This window comes from Schistocerca piceifrons, chromosome 10, assembly GCF_021461385.2.
Source record: "Schistocerca piceifrons isolate TAMUIC-IGC-003096 chromosome 10, iqSchPice1.1, whole genome shotgun sequence".
Taxonomy (NCBI): Eukaryota; Metazoa; Arthropoda; class Insecta; order Orthoptera; family Acrididae; genus Schistocerca; species Schistocerca piceifrons.
The window spans coordinates 96,673,211-96,680,327 of NC_060147.1; positions in this window are offsets into that span (position 1 = coordinate 96,673,211).

The window sequence follows — 7,117 nt, forward strand, 5'->3', positions numbered from 1 at the left end:
AGCGAATCTCGGTTTTTACTGACCCTCCCATTTATAATGTCTCCATTAGTTTCACTTTGCGAAACACACACACACACACACACACACACACACACACGCACACACATACACACTCACTCACACTGTGATGTGCATGGCAGAGCGCAGAGTTTGCTCTGACCAATCAGATGACGTTTAAATATAAATTACTTCATTGTCCGTCCAGTATCAGAGCGCTCCCTGGAGGATCGCAACACTTTGTATTTTCTGATAATAACCGCTTGGGTGCTCTCGTAAATGAAAATGAAATGATCGTATGGCATTTATTGGCCGGGATATCCCTTTCGGGGTAGGCCGCCATATTGCAATACCTTTTAGTTGACGCCATTTCGGCGACTTGCGTCTCAGTGATGATGAAAATGATGGAGGACCCACAACACCCAGTCCCCTGCCGGGAATCGAACCCTGGTCCCGTTCCGTGATAGGGGGTAACACTACCGGAGATGGGCCTCTCGTAAATAATTTATGTACGACAGGTTTCGTGGCCTAAAAGCCACATCATCATTTTAAATAAGGAGAATTATGACATAAAAGTTGCATCATGGACGGGACCGAACATTGCTAGTTTTTAATGTCATCATTCATCATACCAGAATGAGATTTTCACTCCGCAGCGGAGTGTGCGCTGATATGAAACTTCGTAGCAGATTAAAACTATGTGCTGGACCGAGACTCGAACTCGGGACCTTTCCCTTTCGTGGGCAAGTGTTCTACTGGCAGAAGTAAAGCCGTGAGGACGGGGCGTGAGTCGTGCTTGGGTAGCTCAGACGGTACAGCACTTGCCCGCGGAAGGCAAAGGACCCGAGTTCGAGTCTCGGTCCGGCACACAGTTTTAATCTGCCAGGAAGTTTCATCATTCATTATATTTAGCCTTATGATGGGGGTTCTAGGCTAGGAAACCGGTCGTTTAATAAACTACTTACAAGAGCAGCCGAACAGTTATTATTCAGGATGTCTATTTGTGGTTGCGGTGTAACTTGGCAATTTGTTGCATGTCCCCAACATATGTAGTTTCAGTGTTCATCTTCTAATTCTGTATGCACACCTTCAGCTACGAGGGGAGTCCGATAAATAATTCAACACTTTTTACTCGGCGACTTACGGTTGAAAAAATGCGGAAATTGTTGTTCGACACCGCGAATATTCCCTCTTCAGCCTTTATAATTCATGAAGTTCTGATAGGTGGCGGCATTACACATAATTTTCGAAATGGCTCTGTAACAGGGTGCGTTCCAAGCAGAGAGCTGCCACTGAGGCGCAAGGAGGCCATGGAAAGCACACTAGCAGTGGCAAAAAGGGCGTTCCTATACAAGAGAAGTCTGCTAGTATCAAACATACGTTTTAATTTGAGGAAGAAATTTCTGAAAATGTAAGTTCGCAGCAGAGTATTGTGTGGTACTGAATCATGAACTGTGGAATAACCGCAACGGAAGAGAATCGAAGGTTCAAAATGGCTCTGAGCACTATGGGACTCAACTGCTGAGGTCATTAGTCCCCTAGAACTTAGAACTAGTTAAACCTAACTAACCTAAGGACATCACAAACCTCCATGCCCGAGGCAGGATTCGAACCTGCGACCGTAGCGGTCTTGCGGTTGCAGGCTGCAGCGCCTTTAACCGCACGGCCACTTCGGCCGGCGAGAATCGAAGGGTTTGTGATGTGGAGCTACAGGCGAATGTTGAAGATTGTATGGACTGATAAAGTAAGGAATGAGGAAGTTCTCTGCAGAATCGGGAAGAAAGGGAATATAAGGAAAACACTGACAAGAACAAGAGACAGGATGATGATGAATCTGTTAAGATGTCAGGGAATAGTTGCCGTGGTACTAAAGGGAGCTGTAGAGGGTAAAAACTGTGGAGGAAGAGAGAGATTGGAAATCATCCAGCAAATAACTGAGGATTTAGATTGCAAGTACCACTCTGATGGTTCAAATGGCTCTGAGCACTATGGGACTCAACTGCTGAGGTCATCAGTCCCCTAGAACTTAGAACTACTTAAACCTAACTAACCTAAGGACATCACACACATCCATGCCCGAGGCAGTACCACTCTGAGATGAAGAGGTTGGCACAGGACAGGAATTTGTGGCGAGCAACACGAAACCAGTCAGAAGAATGCAGCATGTCATTCTCAATGGAGAGAAATTTTCCGAAGTAAGAGTGATTTCAGGTGTGCTGCAGGGGAGTGTCGTAGGACCGTCGCTATTCACAATATACATAAATGACCTTGTGGATAACACCGGAGGTTCACTGAGGCTTTTTGCGGATGATGCTGTAGTATATGGAGAGGTTGTAACAATGGAAAATTGTACTGAAATGCAGGAGGATCTGCAACGAATTGACGCATGGTGCAGGGAATGGCAATTGAATCTCAATGTAGACAAGTGTAATGTGCTGCGAATACATAGAAAGACAGATCCCTTATGATTTAGCTACAATATAGCAGGTCAGCAACTCGAAGCAGTTAATTCCATAAATTATCTGGGAGTAGGCATTAGGAGTGATTTAAAATCGAATGACCATATAAAGTTGATCGTCGGTAAAGCAGATGCCAGACTTAGTTTCATTGGAAGAATCCTAAGGAAATGCAATCCGTAAACAAAGGAAATAGGTTTCACTACACTTGTTCGCCCACTGCTCGAATAATGCTCACCTGTGTGGGATCCGTACCAGATAGGGTTGATAGAAGAGATAGAGAAAATCCAACGGAGAGCAGCGCGTTTCGTTAAGGGATCATTTAGTAATCGCGAAAGCGTTACGGAGATGATAGATAAAATCCAGTGGAAGACTTTGCAGGAGAGATGCTCAGTAGCTCTGTAAGGGCTTTTGTTGAAGTTCCGAGAACATACCTTCACGGAGGAGTCAAGCAGTATATTGCTTCCTCCTACGTATATCTCGCGAAGAGACCATGAGGATAAAATCAGAGAGATTAGAGCCCACACAGAGGCATACCGACAATATTTCTTTCCACGAACATTACGAGACTGGAATAAGGGAGAACCGATAGAGGTACTCAAGGTACCCTCCGCCACACACCGTCAGGTGGCTTGCGGAGTATGGATGTAGATGTAGATATAGATGTAGAAGACGGATCACAAAAAAAATTAAACGTAAGTAGTCCTGAATGTGAGCAGCGGCTGTGCTGAGTCGGCGATGCGCGCGGACACGGCGCCGACGTTCCAGCTGATGCTCGAGGCGGCGTAAACGGCGCGGCAGGGAGCCGGGCCCTCCATTTTCAGGGCTCCGAAAGCCACTCGGGGGGACAGAAGCCGTGAAATGCGACGGAGCGGCCCTGCCCGGCGATTCGTGCCAGTTGCATCTCATTAGCGGCGGCCCGCCCTGCCTTGGGACTCCGCCGGTAGTTCAGCTACACGCTGCTAACGTCGTAGCTGCCGGCTGGCCTCACCGTAGGTCGCGAGGCGATATTAACACTTTGCCGTCCAGCGACCACAGTGGTGCGTGAGCATAGTATCGCTCGGTGGCCAGTGACACCACAGTGGTGTCGTGTGCATAGAATCGCTCAGTGAGCAGCGACACCACAGTGGTGTCGTGTGCATAGTATCGCTCAGTGGGCGGCGACACCACAGTGGTGTCGTGTGCATAGTATCACTCAGTGGGCAGCGACACCACAGTGGTGTCGTGTGCATAGTATCGCTCAGTGAGCAGCGACACCACAGTGGTGTCGTGTGCATAGTATCGCTCAGTGGGCGGCGACACCACAGTGGTGTCGTGTGCATAGTATCACTCAGTGGGCGGCGACACCACAGTGGTGTTGTGTGCGTAGTGTCGCTCGGTGGTTGGCGACACTGCAGTGGTGTCGTGTGCATAGTATCGCTCAGTGGGCGGCGACACCACAGTGGTGTCGTGTGCATATTATCACTCAGTGGCCGGCGACACCACAGTGGTGTCATGTGCATAATATCGCTTAGTGGCCAGCGACACCACAGTGGTGTCATGTGCATAGTATCGCTCAGTGACCGGCGACACCACAGTGGTGTCGTGTGCATAGTATCGCTCAGTGAGCAGCGACACCACAGTGGTGTCGTGTGCATAGTATCGCTCAGTGGGCGGCGACACCACAGTGGTGTCGTGTGCATAGTATCACTCAGTGGGCGGCGACACCACAGTGGTGTCGTGTGCGTAGTGTCGCTCGGTGGCTGGCGACACTGCAGTGGTGTCGTGAGCATAGTATCGCTCAGTGGGCGGCGACACCACAGTGGTGTCGTGTGCATATTATCACTCAGTGGCCGGCGACACCACAGTGGTGTCATGTGCATAATATCGCTTAGTGGCCAGCGACACCACAGTGGTGTCATGTGCATAGTATCGCTCAGTGACCGGCGACACCACAGTGGTGTCGTGTGCATAGTATCGCTCAGTGACCGGCGACACCACAGTGGTGTCGTGTTCATAGTATCGCTCAGTGGGCGGCGACACCACAGTGGTGTCGTGTGCATAGTATCACTCAGTGGGCGGCGACACCACAGTGGTGTCGTGTGCGTAGTGTCGCTCGGTGGCTGGCGACACTGCAGTGGTGTCGTGAGCATAGTATCACTCGCTGGCCAGCAACACCACAGTGGTGTCATGTGCATAGTATCGCTCAGTGGCCGGCGACACCACAGCGGTGTCGTGTGCATAGTATTGCTCAGTGGCTGGCGACACCACAGTGGTGTCGTGTGCATAGTATCACTCAGTGGCCGGTGACACCACAGTGGTGTCGTGTGCATAGTATCGCTCAGTGGCCGGCGACACCACAGTGGTGTCGTGAGCATACTATCACTCAGTGGTCGGTGACACCACAGTGGTGTCGTGTGCATAGTATCGCTCAGTGGCCGGCAACACCAGAGTGGAGTAGTGAGTATAGTATCGTGCAGTGGCTGGCAACAGCACTTTAGTATCTTTTGCATTCTGTTGGTGTTTTGTTTAGGTAACAATGAGTTACACACGTTCACAAGTTGTTTCTTTTTATAAGTACTTGTGCCCTTTCATCATGGCAGATGAAGGAGATGATACGATTATTTACCATGAATAGGACAATAAACTTAATGTGCAAGTCATGTGGAGTTGCGCTACATCTTGCTGCCTATCATATGAAAGAGAAATACTAAGTGCCAAAGGCAATGCAAATAAACAAATATGTCAAACAAACAAATTTTGTACTTATTTACATATGCATATCTTCGAAATTTCATGAAAGTAGGGTAATAGGGTTGAGAACTTAAGAGAATTAACGATGAGATTAGTAAACAATTAATAATCTCCCGGCAATGTCAAGAACGGCCTGCGACAAATCAGTTAAACCGTATTAGCGCTGCCGGAGCCAAGCGAATAAATTTGTACGAGACGAGACGTGTGGACGGCAAAGTGTTAAGTTGCGGCCACGTCACTGGTGGATTCTTCTTCCCCTCTCTGTAGCCGCTCTGCCCAGACACAGGCGGTGGGTAAAAATATGCAAACACTGACAACTTTAGCATACCTCATACGGCGCACCTAGGAAACCCATTGGCATTCAAAACAGCTTCCAGGCGCCTCGGAATGGAAAAATATCTGTCTTGAGTGGTCTTCAAGGCAATCTCATAGCATTCTTCTTGCAAAATAGTGGCAACTTCAGGTAACTCTGAGGCTTTTCCCGGATGTTGCTGTTGTATACAGAGAAAGTGCGACGGTGGAAAACTGTAGCGAAATGCGGGAGGATCGACGCTTGCTGCGGCGAGTGGCATGTGACCCTCAATATAAACAAATGTGACGTATTGCGTCTACATAGGCAGAAAGACCCATGTCTATTTATAAAAGCCAATGTCCTCACTGAGCGACAAACTCAGTCATCGCCCAGCTCAAACCGTTAAGGATGGACACTTCAACTTTGCAGAGGGTGTGGATTTTATAATATAGACATCGTTTAAGAAGGGATTTTTCAAAATTCAGACCCTAAGCGGGTGAAATAGGGGATGAAATGTTTTTTAAAAAATGTAGCTATTACCGGAATTTTGAAGCTAGAACTACGAAAGCTGGTAATTGGTTTCTCAATCAGAAAATAAAAAATAATTGTTTCAGCCTTTTTGAAGATTCAACGAATAAGGGGGTAAAATAGTGGGTGAATGTTTTTTTGAAAATAAATAATCACTAAAGAGCTAATAAAGAATTTTTAAGGCTACATCTGTGGCAGTTGCTATTTGACTTCTCGGTTAGAAGTAAAAAAATACGTGTTTCTGGATATTCAGCCCCTAACGGAGTGCAATAGGGGATGAAAATTTTTAAGAAAATATTTCGTTACATTAAAAAAAATTTAAGCTAAATTTATGAAAATTGTTATTTTACTTCTCGGTTAGATATTAAGAAATATTTATTAGGGGACGGAGGTTGCTATGGAAATATCTCCGCAAGAATGGGAAAGGCATGATTAAGAAAAAGTTCGGACTCCAGGTACTAGAATCGCTTTTTGGTTAGAAGTACATTCGGAAAAGACCATGCTTTTATGGTCTTAATTAGCGTGAAAAGCTTAGAAGGTGTTGCATAGGGATTCGATTAATTTAAAAAAAAATCTCTGCAGGTCATACGGTCTACGCGAGCGAAGCAGCGGGCGCTAAGTTAGTTACTGTGTAGTGACACGGCTGCGGAGCGACCATTGGAAACAGTCACTTCCACAAAATATCGGGGAGTATGCGTAGGGAGGGACTTAAACTGGAGCTTCCGCAAGGAGTATTTGCAGGAAAGCGAGATTACAGTCTGAATTTCATTGTAGAAATCCTCAGGTAGTATAGCCTATCAACAAAGGAGATAGCTTAAGGAACACACGTCCCACCAATACTTGAATATCGGTCATCATTATCAGGTCCGTACTAGCCAGTGTAACACGCCCGGGGGTACAAATGGGTGGGGTACCTTTTAAACTGTTTTGTCTCGCCACCTCTCTTGACCGTGCGCCCTGTCCATACCACGTACCTGATAATCCCGCGGTGGTCGTACTGTTCTGCTCCACACTGCTGCTCGCTTGCCTGGAATTATCTATCGAAAATATGCAAGCGGATCTGTGGGAGCCACTCAACGTCAAGCACAACACTGTACTACGGCTGGTATGA